Source organism: Euprymna scolopes, chromosome 10 (assembly GCF_053919585.1).
Source record: "Euprymna scolopes isolate OS-2025 chromosome 10, ASM5391958v1, whole genome shotgun sequence".
NCBI lineage: Eukaryota > Metazoa > Mollusca > Cephalopoda > Sepiida > Sepiolidae > Euprymna > Euprymna scolopes.
In genome coordinates, this window is record NC_136491.1 from 145,147,994 (window position 1) to 145,168,902 (window position 20,909).

Below are 20,909 nucleotides of genomic sequence, written 5' to 3' on the forward strand. Positions count from 1 at the left end.
TATATATATATATATATGCATAGGATATATATATATATATATATGCATAGGATATATATATATATATATATGCATAGGATATATATATATATATGCATAGGATATATATATATATATATATGCATAGGATATATATATATATATGCATAGGATATATATATATATATATATGCATAGGATATATATATATATATATATGCATAGGATATATATATATATATGCATAGGATATATATATATATATATATGCATAGGATATATATATATATATATGCATAGGATATATATATATATATATGCATAGGATATATATATATATATATGCATAGGATATATATATATATATATATGCATAGGATATATATATATATATATATGCATAGGATATATATATATATATATGCATAGGATATATATATATATATATATGCATAGGATATATATATATATATATATGCATAGGATATATATATATATATATATGCATAGGATATATATATATATATATGCATAGGATATATATATATATATATGCATAGGATATATATATATATATATGCATAGGATATATATATATATATATGCATAGGATATATATATATATATATGCATAGGATATATATATATATATATGCATAGGATATATATATATATATATGCATAGGATATATATATATATATATATGCATAGGATATATATATATATATATATGCATAGGATATATATATATATATATGCATAGGATATATATATATATGCATAGGATATATATATATATATATATATATGCATAGGATATATATATATATATATATATATGCATAGGATATATATATATATATATATATATATGCATAGGATATATATATATATATATATATATGCATAGGATATATATATATATATATATATGCATAGGATATATATATATATATATATATGCATAGGATATATATATATATATATATATATATGCATAGGATATATATATATATATATATATATATATATATGCATAGGATATATATATATATATATATATATATATATGCATAGGATATATATATATATATATATATATATATATGCATAGGATATATATATATATATATATATATATATATATGCATAGGATATATATATATATATATATATATATATATGCATAGGATATATATATATATATATATATATGCATAGGATATATATATATATATATATATGTATATATATATGCATAGGATATATATATATATATATATATATATATGTATAGGATATATATATATATATATGCATAGGATATATATATATATATATATATGTATAGGATATATATATATGCATAGGATATATATATATATATATATGTATAGGATATATATATATATATATATATATATGTATAGGATATATATATATATATATATATATATGTATAGGATATATATATATATATATATATATATGTATAGGATATATATATATATATATATATATGTATAGGATATATATATATATATATATGTATAGGATATATATATATATATATGTATAGGATATATATATATATATATGCATAGGATATATATATATATATATATATATATATATGCATAGGATATATATATATATATATATATATATATATGCATAGGATATATATATATATATATATATATATATATGCATAGGATATATATATATATATATATATATATATATATATGCATAGGATATATATATATATATATATATATATATATATATATGCATAGGATATATATATATATATATATATATATATATGCATAGGATATATATATATATATATATATATATATATATATATGCATAGGATATATATATATATATATATATATATATATGCATAGGATATATATATATATATATATATATATATATATATGCATAGGATATATATATATATATATATATATATATATGCATAGGATATATATATATATATATATATATATATATGCATAGGATATATATATATATATATATATATATATATGCATAGGATATATATATATATATATATATATATATATGCATAGGATATATATATATATATATGCATAGGATATATATATATATATATATGCATAGGATATATATATATATATATATATATGCATAGGATATATATATATATATATATATATATGCATAGGATATATATATATATATATATGCATAGGATATATATATATATATATATATATATGCATAGGATATATATATATATATATATATATATGCATAGGATATATATATATATATATATATATGCAGAGGATATATATATATATATATATATATATGCATAGGATATATATATATATGCATAGGATATATATATATATATATGCATAGGATATATATATATATATATATATATATGCAGAGGATATATATATATATATATATATATATGCATAGGATATATATATATATGCATAGGATATATATATATATATATGCATAGGATATATATATATATATATGCATAGGATATATATATATATATATATGCATAGGATATATATATATATATATGCATAGGATATATATATATATATATGCATAGGATATATATATATATATATATGCATAGGATATATATATATATATATATATGCATAGGATATATATATATATATATATATATATGCATAGGATATATATATATATATATATATATATGCATAGGATATATATATATATATATATATATATGCATAGGATATATATATATATATATGCATAGGATATATATATATATATATGCATAGGATATATATATATATATATGCATAGGATATATATATATATATATGCATAGGATATATATATATATATATATATATATGCATAGGATATATATATATATATATATGCATAGGATATATATATATATATATATGCATAGGATATATATATATATATATATATATATATGCATAGGATATATATATATATATATATATATATATATGCATAGGATATATATATATTAGGCACGCCAAAATTGGGGGGGCAGGTCAGTACTTTTTAAAAATCTACCAAAAATCAGGTAATTATCTGATTAATACGAAATTTTCAGCGATTATTAGGAGAAGAATGAACTTTATAACAGTGTACTTATTTTTCATAAACGATATTTATATATATATTTTTTTTTGCTTATAACCCCCCCCCCCCTTTTTTTGAAGTGGGAACAAATATGCTTAAAATAATCATCTGAAACTGAACAAAACATATTGTGTTGTTGTAAGGGATAGAATTATAGATAAAAAAAAAAAAAAAAAAAAAAAAAAAAGAATTGTTTGCATACCTTATTTTGACGTCTGAATATCAGAACTTCGATTGTGTTTAATTATCCCGCTTTTGAGTTTTGAAGTGTGAAATTCGGTGAATATGTTAAGTAAAATAATTAATTTAAGTTAAGCAAAACAAAAAAAAAATTTTTTAAATATTTATACGAAAAAAAACATTTTAAAATTTTTGATAAATAAATTAACAATTTTTTTTTAGCGAGCCGAATAATGCATGACCATTATTAAACAGGGCATGCTTTGAATAATTGATATAAAAAAAAAAAATTTGATAAATGTTGTGCCCTTTGTGTTAAAAATAGCATTTTTTTCGATCCCGTTTGAAAACGTTTGCCGCCTTTCGACTATGGTGGACCAAACGCGCTGAAATAATTTTTTTTTATTCTGCTTTAAATTGCCCCCCCCCCATTTTGGGGAGTCTGGCCCCCACACACATATACATTAAAAACCAAACTCATACAAATGGTCACCCATCTGGTACTGGCCAGCCTCAGCTTTATAATACATTGAAATTTTCGTCACTGAAAAATAAGTTTTTTTGGCCTGTTTGGTCTTCCATAGTTTTCTTCTTATAATCCGCAAACGTAAACAGAGTCGATCTCGACTCTACATGAACGCGAAATATCTGGTTACCTATATGAATAAGTGGAATTATTTGAAATTCAGGTACTTATATTATAATATTTTTGCATATTCTCTTAGAAAATCATCCTAAATCTTAGTTAGACAATAAATAAATAAATTAATTATTTCAAAAACCTTTTTTTTTTAAATATTTAAGTACGTTTTTTGTGCAAGACAAAAAATGTCAATTGTTAACTTTTTGGAAAAATTTAACATTTAAAATTTAATTAAAAATAGTAGAAAAAGTTTTACATTATTCTGTTTTCTATATGATAAAATTCAGGGTTTTATCTTTCTGGAAAAAAAAAGTTACTCAGAAATAATGGATTTTAATAAATGTAATTTAGTTTTAAAAAACAACAACAACTTCATTTTGCGGCCATTTTTGGCGGTGCCTAATATATATATATATATGCATAGGGTGTATATATATATATATGCATAGGATATATATATATATATGCATAGGATATATATATATATATGCATAGGATATATATATATATGCATAGGATATATATATATATATATGCATAGGATATATATATATATATATATGCATAGGATATATATATATGCATAGGATATATATATATGCATAGGATATATATATATATGCATAGGATATATATATATGCATAGGGTATATATATATGCATAGGGTATATATATATGCATAGGGTATATATATATGCGTAGGGTATATATATATGCATAGGGTATATATATATGCATAGGGTATATATATATGCATAGGGTATATATATATGCATAGGATATATATAAATGCATAGGATATATATATATGCATAGGATATATATATATGCATAGGATATATATATATGCATAGGATATATATATATGCATAGGATATATATATATATGCATAGGATATATATGTATATATATATGCATAGGATATATATGTATATATATATGCATAGGATATATATATATATGCATAGGATATATATGTATATATGCATAGGATATATATATATATGCATAGGATATATATATATATATGCATAGGATATATATATGCATAGGATATATATATATATGCATAGGATATATATATATATATATATGCATAGGATATATATATATATGCATAGGATATATATATATATGCATAGGATATATATATATATATGCATAGGATATATATATATATATGCATAGGATATATATATATATATGCATAGGATATATATATATATATGCATAGGATATATATATATGCATAGGATATATATATATATATGCATAGGATATATATATATATATATATGCATAGGATATATATATATATATATATGCATAGGATATATATATATGCATAGGATATATATATATATATATATATATATATATATATGCATAGGATATATATATATGCATAGGATATATATATATGCATAGGATATATATATATATGCATAGGATATATATATATGCATAGGATATATATATATGCATAGGATATATATATATATATATATATATGCATAGGATGTATATATATATGCATAGGATGTATATATATATGCATAGGATGTATATATATATATATGCATAGGATGTATATATATATATATGCATAGGATGTATATATATATATGCATAGGATATATATATATATATATGCATAGGATATATATATATATATGCATAGGATATATATATATATATGCATAGGATATATATATATATATGCATAGGATATATATATATATATATGCATAGGATGTATATATATATATGCATAGGATGTATATATATATGCATAGGATGTATATATATATATATGCATAGGATGTATATATATATATGCATAGGATGTATATATATATATGCATAGGATGTATATATATATATGCATAGGATATATATATATATATATATGCATAGGATATATATATATATATGCATAGGATATATATATATATATATGCATAGGATATATATATATATATATGCATAGGATATATATATATATATGCATAGGATATATATATATATATATGCATAGGATATATATATATATATATGCATAGGATATATATATATATATGCATAGGATATATATATATATATATGCATAGGATATATATATATATATATGCATAGGATATATATATATATATGCATAGGATATATATATATATATGCATAGGATATATATATATGCATAGAATATATATATATATATGCATAGGATATATATATATATATGCATAGGATATATATATATGCATAGGATATATATATATATATGCATAGGATATATATATATATATATATGCATAGGATGTATATATATATATATGCATAGGATGTATATATATATATGCATAGGATGTATATATATATATGCATAGGATGTATATATATATATGCATAGGATGTATATATATATATGCATAGGATATATATATATATATGCATAGGATATATATATATATGCATAGGATATATATATATATATATGCATAGGATATATATATATATGCATAGGATATATATATATATATATGCATAGGATATATATATATATGCATAGGATATATATATATATGCATAGGATATATATATATGCATAGGATATATATATATATATGCATAGGATATATATATATATATATATGCATAGGATATATATATATATATATATATGCATAGGATATATATATATATATATATATGCATAGGATATATATATATATATGCATAGGATATATATATATATATGCATAGGATATATATATATATATGCATAGAATATATATATATATATGCATAGGATATATATATATATATATATATGCATAGGATATATATATATATATATATATATATATGCATAGGATATATATATATATATATGCATAGGATATATATATATATATATATGCATAGGATATATATATATATATATATGCATAGGATATATATATATATATATATGCATAGGATATATATATATATATATATATGCATAGGATATATATATATATATATATGCATAGGATATATATATATATATATATATGCATAGGATATATATATATATATATATGCATAGGATATATATATATATATATGCATAGGATATATATATATATATATATGCATAGGATATATATATATATATATATGCATAGGATATATATATATATATATGCATAGGATATATATATATATATATGCATAGGATATATATATATATATGCATAGGATATATATATATATATATGCATAGGATATATATATATATATATATATGCATAGGATATATATATATATATATATGCATAGGATATATATATATATGCATAGGATATATATATATATGCATAGGATATATATATATATGCATAGGATATATATATATATATTGAAATTGATGAATCGCACAGGAAAGAAATTCATTTTTATACTATGAAAAGGTTAGTAATTACAATTAAGAATAGGAAATTGGGGAAAAAAAAAAAATTTTTGTAACTTGTCTTCTTCCTAAGATTAAGGGTGGTGGTGTTTGATCAACACTGCTGGGGAGCCATGATGTAATACACTGTTTTGTTTTTAAATCCCCGAAACAGTGTTTCATGGTAAACAACTGATGATCCCTTAAAAAATATAAAAATTGGTATTATAGTAAATTTGAGAGTTGATGCAGTGATTGCAGGTGATTAAATGACTTACTGACTAGATGAATGATAAAAAATAATTTTTTGTGTGGTTTCAAATGTTAAAAACTTCAAAGACTATATATATATGCATAGGATATATATATATATATATATATATATATATGCATAGGATATATATATATATATATATATATGCATAGGATATATATATATGCATAGGATATATATATATATATATATATATATGCATAGGATATATATATATGCATAGGATATATATATATATATATATATATATGCATAGGATATATATATATGCATAGGATATATATATATGCATAGGATATATATATATATATATATATATATATATATATATATATATATATATATGCATAGGATATATATATATATATATATATGCATAGGATATATATATATATATATATATATGCATAGGATATATATATATATATATATATGCATAGGATATATATATATATATATATATGCATAGGATATATATATATATATATATGCATAGGATATATATATATATATATATATATGCATAGGATATATATATATATATATGCATAGGATATATATATATATATATATATATATATATGCATAGGATATATATATATATATATGCATAGGATATATATATATATATATATGCATAGGATATATATATATATATATGCATAGGATATATATATATATATATATGCATAGGATATATATATATATATATGCATAGGATATATATATATATATATATGCATAGGATATATATATATATATATATGCATAGGATATATATATATATATATATGCATAGGATATATATATATATATATGCATAGGATATATATATATATATATGCATAGGATATATATATATATATATGCATAGGATATATATATATATATGCATAGGATATATATATATATATATATGCATAGGATATATATATATATATATATGCATAGGATATATATATATATATATATGCATAGGATATATATATATATGCATAGGATATATATATATATATGCATAGGATCTATATATATATATGCATAGGATATATATATATATATGCATAGGATATATATATATATATATGCATAGGATATATATATATATATATGCATAGGATATATATATATATATATGCATAGGATATATATATATATATATGCATAGGATATATATATATATATATATATGCATAGGATATATATATATATATATGCATAGGATATATATATATATATATATGCATAGGATATATATATATATATGCATAGGATATATATATATATATATATATATGCATAGGATATATATATATATATATATATGCATAGGATATATATATATATATATATGCATAGGATATATATATATATATGCATAGGATATATATATATATATATATATATATATATGCATAGGATATATATATATATATATATGCATAGGATATATATATATATATATATATGCATAGGATATATATATATATATATATATGCATAGGATATATATATATATATATATATATATATGCATAGGATATATATATATATATATATATATATGCATAGGATATATATATATATATATATATATATATGCATAGGATATATATATATATATATATATGCATAGGATATATATATATATATATATATATATATGCATAGGATATATATATATATATATGCATAGGATATATATATATATATATATATAGGATATATATATATATATATGCATAGGATATATATATATATATATGCATAGGATATATATATATATATATATGCATAGGATATATATATATATATATATATATGCATAGGATATATATATATATATATATATATGCATAGGATATATATATATATATATGCATAGGATATATATATATATATATGCATAGGATATATATATATATATATATATATGCATAGGATATATATATATATATATATATATATGCATAGGATATATATATATATATATATATATGCATAGGATATATATATATATATATATATATGCATAGGATATATATATATATATATATATATGCATAGGATATATATATATATATATATATGCATAGGATATATATATATATATATATATATGCATAGGATATATATATATATATATATATATGCATAGGATATATATATATATATATATATGCATAGGATATATATATATATATATATATATGCATAGGATATATATATATATATATATATGCATAGGATATATATATATATATATATATATGCATAGGATATATATATATATATATATATATGCATAGGATATATATATATATATATATATGCATAGGATATATATATATATATATATATGCATAGGATATATATATATATATATATATATGCATAGGATATATATATATATATATATATGCATAGGATATATATATATATATATATATGCATAGGATATATATATATGTATATATGCATAGGATATATATATATGTATATATGCATAGGATATATATATATATATATATATGCATAGGATATATATATATATATATATGCATAGGATATATATATATATATATGCATAGGATATATATATATATATATATATGCATAGGATATATATATATATATATATGCATAGGATATATATATATATATATATATGCATAGGATATATATATATATATGCATAGGATATATATATATATATGCATAGGATATATATATATATATGCATAGGATATATATATATATATATATGCATAGGATATATATATATATATATATGCATAGGATATATATATATATATATATGCATAGGATATATATATATATATGCATAGGATATATATATATATATATATATATATGCATAGGATATATATATATATATGCATAGGATATATATATATATATATATATATATGCATAGGATATATATATATATATATATATGCATAGGATATATATATATATATGCATAGGATATATATATATATATATATATATATGCATAGGATATATATATATATATATGCATAGGATATATATATATATATATATGCATAGGATATATATATATATATATATATGCATAGGATATATATATATATATATATATATATATATGCATAGGATATATATATATATATATATGCATAGGATATATATATATATATATATGCATAGGATATATATATATATATATATATGCATAGGATATATATATATATATATATACATATATGCATAGGATATATATATATATATATATATATGCATAGGATATATATATATATATATATATATGCATAGGATATATATATATATATATATATATGCATAGGATATATATATATATATATATACATATATGCATAGGATATATATATATATATATATACATATATGCATAGGATATATATATATATATATACATATATGCATAGGATATATATATATACATATATGCATAGGATATATATATATATATATATGCATAGGATATATATATATATATATGCATAGGATATATATATATATATATATGCATAGGATATATATATATATATATGCATAGGATATATATATATATATATATATATATATATATATGCATAGGATATATATATATATATATGCATAGGATATATATATATATATATGCATAGGATATATATATATATATATGCATAGGATATATATATATATATATGCATAGGATATATATATATATATATATGCATAGGATATATATATATATATATATGCATAGGATATATATATATATATATATGCATAGGATATATATATATATATATGCATAGGATATATATATATATATATATATGCATAGGATATATATATATATATATGCATAGGATATATATATATATATATGCATAGGATATATATATATATATATATATGCATAGGATATATATATATATATATATATGCATAGGATATATATATATATATATGCATAGGATATATATATATATATGCATAGGATATATATATATATATGCATAGGATATATATATATATATATATATATGCATAGGATATATATATATATATGCATAGGATATATATATATATATATGCATAGGATATATATATATATATATGCATAGGATATATATATATATATATGCATAGGATATATATATATATATATATATATATATATATATATATATGCATAGGATATATATATATATATGCATAGGATATATATATATATGCATAGGATATATATATATATATATATGCATAGGATATATATATATATATGCATAGGATATATATATATATATATGCATAGGATATATATATATATATATATGCATAGGATATATATATATATATATATGCATAGGATATATATATATATATATATGCATAGGATATATATATATATATATGCATAGGATATATATATATATATATGCATAGGATATATATATATATATATATGCATAGGATATATATATATATATATGCATAGGATATATATATATATATATATGCATAGGATATATATATATATATATATGCATAGGATATATATATATATATATATGCATAGGATATATATATATATATATGCATAGGATATATATATATATATATATGCATGGGATATATATATATATATATATGCATAGGATATATATATATATATATATGCATAGGATATATATATATATATATATGCATAGGATATATATATATATATATGCATAGGATATATATATATATATATATGCATAGGATATATATATATATATATATGCATAGGATATATATATATATATATATGCATAGGATATATATATATATATATGCATAGGATATATATATATATATATGCATAGGATATATATATATGCATAGGATATATATATATGCATAGGATATATATATATATATATATGCATAGGATATATGTATATATCTATATATATATATATATATATATATATATATATATGCATAGGATATATGTATCTATATATATATATATATATATATATATATTCATAGGATATATGTATCTATATATATATATATATATATATATATATATATTCATAGGATATATGTATATATCTATATATATATATATGCATAGGATATATGTATATATCTATATATCCTATGCATATATATATATATATATGTATATATATATATATATATATGCATAGGATATATATATATATCTATATATATATAATATGCATACGATATATATATATATGCATACGATATTTATATATATATGCATACGATATATATATATATATATGCATACGATATATATATATATATATGCATACGATATATATATATATGCATACGATATATATATCTGCCTGTTTGGTGAGTTAGCTCTCAGTAGAAATGTTCTTTTAAAAATGAGATATTCAAGTCTCACGATAAATGATACTTTTATATCTTGCTAAAAAAAGAAAAATGTTAGTTTTTTTTTTAAACCCGAAAAATGGAGGACTTTGTTTTCATTCATATCACTGTAAAAGTTCAATCGCTTCTCAATTGTTACCTGTGTATGTGTATATATGTAATAAGATTATAACTATATTCTAAATGTTTATGTTTTGTACCACATAGTTCTTTCAGCACGTCAAAACTTTCGTACATTTTTTAAAGATCTGTTTCATATCCAATGTTTTAACATACTGAAAGAACTGTTTGATAAGAAAAACATTTGGAATATAGCTATGTTATTATTTTATATATGCTCTGTTATTATATTTAACAAATATAGAGCTTCGAAATGCAAAGAATTGGTATACACTAAGTGTGGAATATATTTGAAAAAAAATCATATTTTACCAAAAAACCACATCTTTATAAAAATATAAATTTTGAAAATTCAGTTTCCTTACAAAGAAACATATTTGTAAGATGTGTTCATAAGTATCACTTATCTTATTTTGTCCCTTAATCCTCACATTTCTTGAACGATGTTTCTGACAAAGGAGGGAAATTGCTGTTTTCTAGGTTTAAATCTATCCATTTAACACTTATAGATGGCTAGTTTTTGACCGTAAACTGATGTTTTTCACCTCCTTATATCAAGTGGCTTCATGCCTTGTCTGGGGCGATTTCCATTAAAAAAACAAAAACTTTCAATGCATCAATAAAAATATTATTTTGAATTTGAGAGAAAAGCTTCTTATCAATAGTCATCCATTAAATCTGTGCCATATTAATCCATAAAACTATTTGACAAAGTGTGAACTAAAGACGGATAGAGCCTTCTATTAAGAGTCACGAATAAAAGAAATAGAAAGGAAACTAATTTGTAATCATCTCATTTTGCCTGGAATGTGAACGACTGTTACCTTTCTTGATGATGCTAGTTCTTAGCTGATTGGATGAGATTTCACTCAAGGAAAGATTCAAAAAGCATTTCTTTCATTATCCTATACAAATCCAAGCGAATAAAATGTAAACTCTTTTGGTGTTTTCTTTCTATGCGCATCGCTATGAAAAATTTATTTTGAAATGATTTGAACAAAAATCTTAATGATCGATAAGAGTCCCATGAAGACATTTTATGAACTTTTTCTGAAATCAAAACCTTATAAAGAACTAATAAAAGCAGTTTTGCGAGTATTATTAATCAAAAACCATGCCTTATCTACTTTAGAACCAAACTAGATTAATAATTTAAATAATTTCTATTATTAAACCAATTAATCATGTTAATTTCTCATCCAGTTAGTTAAGTTTTTTTAAACATTTTTCAGTTATTTTATTTAAAAAATCTTTAAATTCTATTTTAAATATTGGGGTTGAGATGAAACCAAAAAAGAATTCTCCAAAGGCGCCAGACAGCCTGTTCGAAGCACTAGTAATAAATTTAATTTCACCCTTTGCTTCTCTTCTCTGTAGATCGCACGTGGCGTGACGTCCTTCCCATGTTCACGTGACGTCCTTCGTTGTCTCCTCTGCCTGTCACGTTTGATGTCCTAAGTGTCAGCGGCATCTCAAGTTCTTCGCTGATTAAAAAAAAAAAAAAAAAAAAAAATTGTGAAAGAAAAAAAATTTAATACCATCACAGATATTTCTGTATAAAATTCTATGAGGATTTAAAATATATATACATATACTCAATGAAAAAAAAATATAAAAACAATGTCAACCAAAAAATAAAAAATAAAACAAAAAAAGAAGAAAAAACGAAAAAAAAAAACAAAAAAAAAACTCTGTAGTTTTGTGATTGGCGTGCCACTGGGGCAACGTCAGTGTCCATCTCTGATGGTTTTTGTCAACTTGAACTGTACGGCCAAATGTCCCCTCCTGCTGCTGAAATATGTTTGCTTTGTTTTCAGTATGTTTCGTGTGTTCAACGTTCATCTTGACTGGGTTTGTTGTTGTTACATATGTTATTATTATTATTACTACCACCACCACCATTATTATTCTTGAGTCTGTAATTTTACTGATCACCAACCAAGAACTATTACATATATATATATATATATATATATAAAAGATATATATTAAATGTTATTGTATGCAGTGTACATATCTTAACATGAAAAAAAAAAAGTCTTAAAATGAAAAACTGTAAAGATTTGGGGAGAAAAAAAAATTGGTTCTGAAAATCATTTTAGTTATTGGGTCAAAATGACATTGGTTATTCTATAAAAAAAGCAAAACAAAAAATAACAACACTTTAAAAAAAAAAAACACTAATATTAAATGAGGTTGGAATAATTTATAAAAAGGGGTGGGGAGCAAGTGATCTTTGTCTATTCCTCACTTCTGGTGTGTATGTGTGTGTTTTTATCATCTAAACCTTCACACATACAAAAAACGCTTCTAGAGTGATGAAGAAGAAACAACCTCCATGCCCCAGTGGTGCATCCTCTCCACGTAAATTTGAGAGTTGCCACCTTTTAAGTCTACGTTTCTAGTTTGTTTGTGGTATTCAAGTAGTGCACAAGAAACTGTTTGACGTGTTTGTAGTTTGGCTCTGTTTTTTGTTTATTTTATTTTTTCTATTTACTTTTCAAAAACCCCTTGGTGCCGTGATAAATTGTTTGCAGTGTTTATTGGGAGACAGTTTTGTTGATGTTCCATAAATTTTGTTGAATTTGTGTGAGACTTTAACCTATAATAGTTGGACTCTTGTGATGATGATGATCATTGTACAATGTATATATATATATATATATATATATACAGACACACACACACACACACACATATATATATATATATATATATATATATAAAAGAAAACCAAAAAAAAAAGAACCAAACAAACAATAAACATAATAGACCCCACCCCACACACACCTCCACCCCCAAACTTGAACCACTCCGGAGTCATTATCATTTGGCAGAGTTGTTGTGTACATCCTTACCACAGAATTAGCAAATACAATACCCTTCTGGAAACTTCTTTTTCACCCTCTTTTGTTGCTAAGTTCGTTTGCAACAAGTTTTCAATTCATTTCTAATATGGCTCTTGAGCATGAAAGAGACTGGAGATAAATGATGAACAGAGAGGTGTGGGTGGGGGGAGAATTGTGCAAATCCAATGTCAATGCTGAAGGTGACAGCTCTACTGATGATGCCTATTAGGCATATCAACTTTGTTAGCCTCATCGTTAGATGGGAGGTGGTTAGTATTACTTTCTCTCCATTTTTTGTCTTCTTGACAGACAACAATCTCTTTAGTGATTGTTCATTTCTAAACTGTGACCATCTTTCACCAGATATATTCTCCCTCTCTTGTAATCCTTATGTATCAAAAAAGAAAACATCAGTCACAGAATGTTTTGTTTTTGTTGTTTTTTTTTCGTCAGTGTCTGTTGTCCTTCTTGTATCAGATGTTTATATATATAAATATATATATAATGTATTTGTCTGTGTGTGTAGTCTGCACACTTGCATATCATGTATGTATAGATATATATGTACATAATATACACATATATATATAATGGAATGTGTCAAACTGTTTAATCTTTCAGCTGTTATGAAATAACAATTTTATTATAAGCTAATTATGACATAAGGTTTTGGAATGATTCATATTTCGATGTCTAAAGGGATTTTCAAAAAAGAAAAATAATAAAACCTGATACGATCCTGTTTTAACTAGAAAAAAAAAAGAAGTCATAAAAACAATCCCTAAAGTGTGGTTTTAACAAAATTCAAGCAGGTGGAAATGAAAACTTTTGCTCCATAAGATATGTTAGCAAGTAAAGAAATTATTGTATTTTTTGTTATAAAACCTGTGATGAGGGGGTGGGATAAAGAAATCAAATGTTGTGTCACCTTTGAAAATATTTTCTTTTTGTATTAGGATTATTGTGATTAACAGTAGTGGTTTTTCTATCGACTTTCCCCCCTCAAATATCCACAGAGACTTGGGTCGATTTAAGATTTAGAAATCTCAAATGTGTGCATGCTCTTTTTAATGTATGTGATAATTTGCTGAAGACAATTTTTTTTTTTTTGTTTAAATTCTGTTTTTATTTTTAAAAAATACTTTTGCTGTCATGAATTCTGTTTTTTTGTTTTTATTTGATAACTGCAGCCAATTTTTTTTAATTAAATAAGGATGTACATGCAACTGCCAAATTTATTCTCTGAAAACTGCAAGAATGGGAATGTTTGCCACATCTGAAAGACAAAAATGGGTTGTTATTTAGAATTTGGCTTAATAAAAAAAAATACAGATATATCTTTATGTATGCATCTGTCACGGATCGAAGATGGCATATTCCAAAAATTATATAAATTGATCAAGTATTTTTATTTTTTTAAAAATAAAATATCAAATTTTATGATAAGCAACACAGGAGAGCTCGCAGCCACCATGTTTTTATTTTTATTTTTTAGAATGTGTTAGAATTCAAGGGCAGACAACTCAATTTAACAGATTTATGGATTGTGTTATTTAAATCGGTGGTTGGTAAAAATTATTAATCACTAAAAGTCGTAAAATTTGATTTTCTTGGTTAAAAAATGAAACTACTTGATCAATTTGTGATTTTTGGAACATGACATTTTTGTTCCATGACAAGTGTGTACATAATAAAGGTTTTTCTATAATTTTTTTTAATTAAGTCTAATTCTAAATTAACACCTAAAAATGCAAATCAACCGTAACCATCCTCTCTCTGCTCATCTTTTTCTCATCTTAGATCATCATTCTAAAAATCTAAAATGGATCCCCCACTCCCCTTCAAAAAAAGCAAAAAAAAAAAAAAAAAAAAAAAGGCTTGGGTTTTATTTTAATAGTTGCTAATAACGATTAACAACTGATCCCTTTTTCCTCCCTACACAGTTTCATGTTTCACAATATCTTTGATAAATCTTATAAACACATGACAAACACTTCAGTCTATGAGTAGCATTAAAGAGCATGTCTATTTTACTCATATTTTATTGATGTTTATTTGCCAAATAAAATATTTTTCTCTACAAGGTTATTTTCTGATAATGACTTAAGGATAGTATTTATGAATTGCCCTGAAATCCTTGGAAATTTAGAAATGTCAAATTGTCCTTGAATTTTATTTATATATAAGTCTTTGTGTGTGATAATTAATGGTGGAGCTGACAGCTGTTGTATTTTCTGTTAAATTAACATAGTGATTTATTTCCTTTTTTTTTTTTTTTTTTTTTTTGAGGCCAGTATTAAAATGTCAAGACAACTTTCAGAAAAAACTGTTTCTTGGCTTTTATCTTCAGTATAATCAGTATTATTTTTGTTTCTTTACTGGAATAAATTGTTTGTGTGTATCTGTCCAACAGAATTGGTTTGTTTTACATATAGAACACAAGTTTTTGTGTACATGTTACATTTTTAATTGAGTTATTTTTTTTCTTTTTATCAAAATTAAAAGACTGTATGCTGAGATCAATGACTCATTCTAATATCAGCCTAGTTTATAAGAGGTATCTTTCTTTCGTTGCTTTTTGGTTAATTTTCCTTTTTTTTTTTTTTTTTTTTAAATTCCTTATAATTTTGTTTTTCTTGTAAATGAGTGTAGGTTACTGGAATTTCCTCATTTTGTCCCAATCTTTGTTTCCTTATGGAGCAGCAGCTTTTTAGAGCAAGAAATCTTTTCACTTCAACCCTCACAAGTCTTATACCCCTCGTCTTTCTTTTTTCCTTTTTTCTTTTTTCTTTTTTTTTTTTTAACAAATATTTCCAAACAAAGAAAATTTTTTTTTTAATTTCTTTAATCCGTGGTTCGACTGAGAGAGCTTATAAATATCCATGGCTTTCTTTTCTAGGCAGTTCTCGGAAAATCTCCATCTTCCCAAGAGACGGATGTAGATCCTGATCCCTCTGCATTCATCTACCTTCAGGGGATGTGTTCAATGCTGTGGAATTTTTAATGCTGGAAGATCGGCCGGTGAGTTGATGCAGTAAGCACACCCGTGGGTCGCTCTCTCTCTTCACACCCACCGCAGATGAAATGGATGGGCAGTTAAAAACCAAAAAAAAAAAAAAAAAACAAGCAAAAAAAAAAAAAAAAATGGTCAGTCCAGTTGGTTAAGCAAGCAAGCTGTCTTTCACTGGACTTGAGGTATTCTCTACATGGCTAGTACACAGCATAAAATGGCCAAAGATTTTTTTTTGTCTTCATCGATTGTATTTTTATCCTTCAACAAAAACATATCTACTCTCTGGAATTGTGGATCTCTGCTGCGGCTGCAACTGTTTTATCTCCAACCCTTCCCCAAATTTTTAATGTTCCGTATGAGAGTTGGGTTTTGATAGGGGTGTTATTGTTGCCTCATTTGAAATCTTGTCTCACATGCTTGAATGATTCCCTCAGCATTGACGTTTTCGCGAACATGTCTGCGTGTGTGAGTTTTTTTTTACCGTGTATGTGCTCGCATATTTGGACAACTGCCTGTTGGATTGTCTTGCAACAGCTGCAATAGGGGCTGCGGACTGTTTATTTTTATTTTTCTGTTGGGTTTTGTTTCTGTTCCTTTTTTATGTAAGTTTGTTTTCATTTTGTTTAGCTGTTGTTTATTTCAAGAAAGTCGGGTGGGGGCTGGCTCTCGGGTTTTCTTTCTGATTAAGTTGTTTAAGTTGTCGGCTTTTTTGTTGGTTATTGACAAATATTGGGTTTTATTAAAGTTTTTCACTCCAACACATTTTGCTGCCACTTGCATCCCAACACATCCTTTACGACCATCATCACCCATTCCCCCTCCATCCACCTCCCATTATTCTTGGACAGTTTCTTTCTGATTTCCGATGAGAGCAGGGTGAATAGGGAATAACATAAATTAAATATCTATTTTTTTAAAAGAAAAAATAGCCAATATTACAACTCCAATTTAAGATTATTTTTTGCTTAAGTTTTTTTTTTTTTGTTTTTTTGTTTTACTCGTTTTTGCACAGTTTTGAATTTCACCATTAAATGTGAAAGAGATCTGATTTGCTTGAAATGTTTATTTATTAACTTTTCAGTTCATAATCACATTTTCTCATGCAGTTTTCCATGTTACTTGTTATGTTTGCTTAAGAATACACATTTCGTTAGCTTGTGTTTCACATACCCACATATAAAAACTAAACTCATTTTCAATCTTTCAAAGAAAACCCATTTTTACTAGTACATGCTTCACAGATATTTGCATTGCAAATAAAACAAGATAAACAAAACTCGTGGACATTTTGGTTTGCCATGACTATCAATCATGACATTGTGTTTAATGTTTTGTAAAATATGCTACACACACACAATTCACATCATTTCTCTCATCACGCTGCCATACTTCAATGCATGTCTCCAATATTAATCTCAAGTGCTCGCCTAACACCATCTCCACCCTCAAATGAAATTAAGATCTTCCCTTTAAGGACACAACCCTAAACTTCAATATTACCAATTGAGTCATTTGAATATAACTTATCAAATAAGTGTTTATTGTTATTATTATTATTATTATTATTATAAATATTATTATGATAAAAGGAAAGAATCTATGGAATGGCTTCTACCATTTTAGCAGAAAATATATTTTTTTTATGGTGAATAAATATAATTTAATATTTAGTTTAATAATTTAATATTTAGTTAGTTTGATGATTGAATATTTAGTTTGATGATTGAATATTTAGTTTGATGATTGAATATTTAGTTTGATGATTGAATATTTAGTTTGATGATTTAATATTT

The 20,909-nt window shown here is 21.9% G+C and overlaps 1 protein-coding gene across 50 annotated transcripts in view; it reads left to right on the forward strand.

Annotated features, from left to right (window-relative positions):
* LOC145286304 (CUGBP Elav-like family member 1) overlaps nucleotides 1–19,303 on the forward strand; it is a 425,113-nt gene extending 405,810 nt beyond the window's left edge. For 35 of the 50 annotated variants that reach the window (XM_080135207.1, XM_080135206.1, XM_080135213.1 and 32 more), the window contains one exon: nucleotides 14,632–14,834. The gene's annotated coding sequence lies outside the window, so the exon portion shown is untranslated. Of the gene's footprint in view, nucleotides 1–14,631; nucleotides 14,835–19,002 lie in introns of those variants that run through there. The other 15 variants (XM_080135208.1, XM_080135214.1, XM_080135218.1 and 12 more) reach the window with 1 other exon arrangement.
* The last annotated feature ends 1,606 nt before the right edge of the window (nucleotides 19,304–20,909 follow it).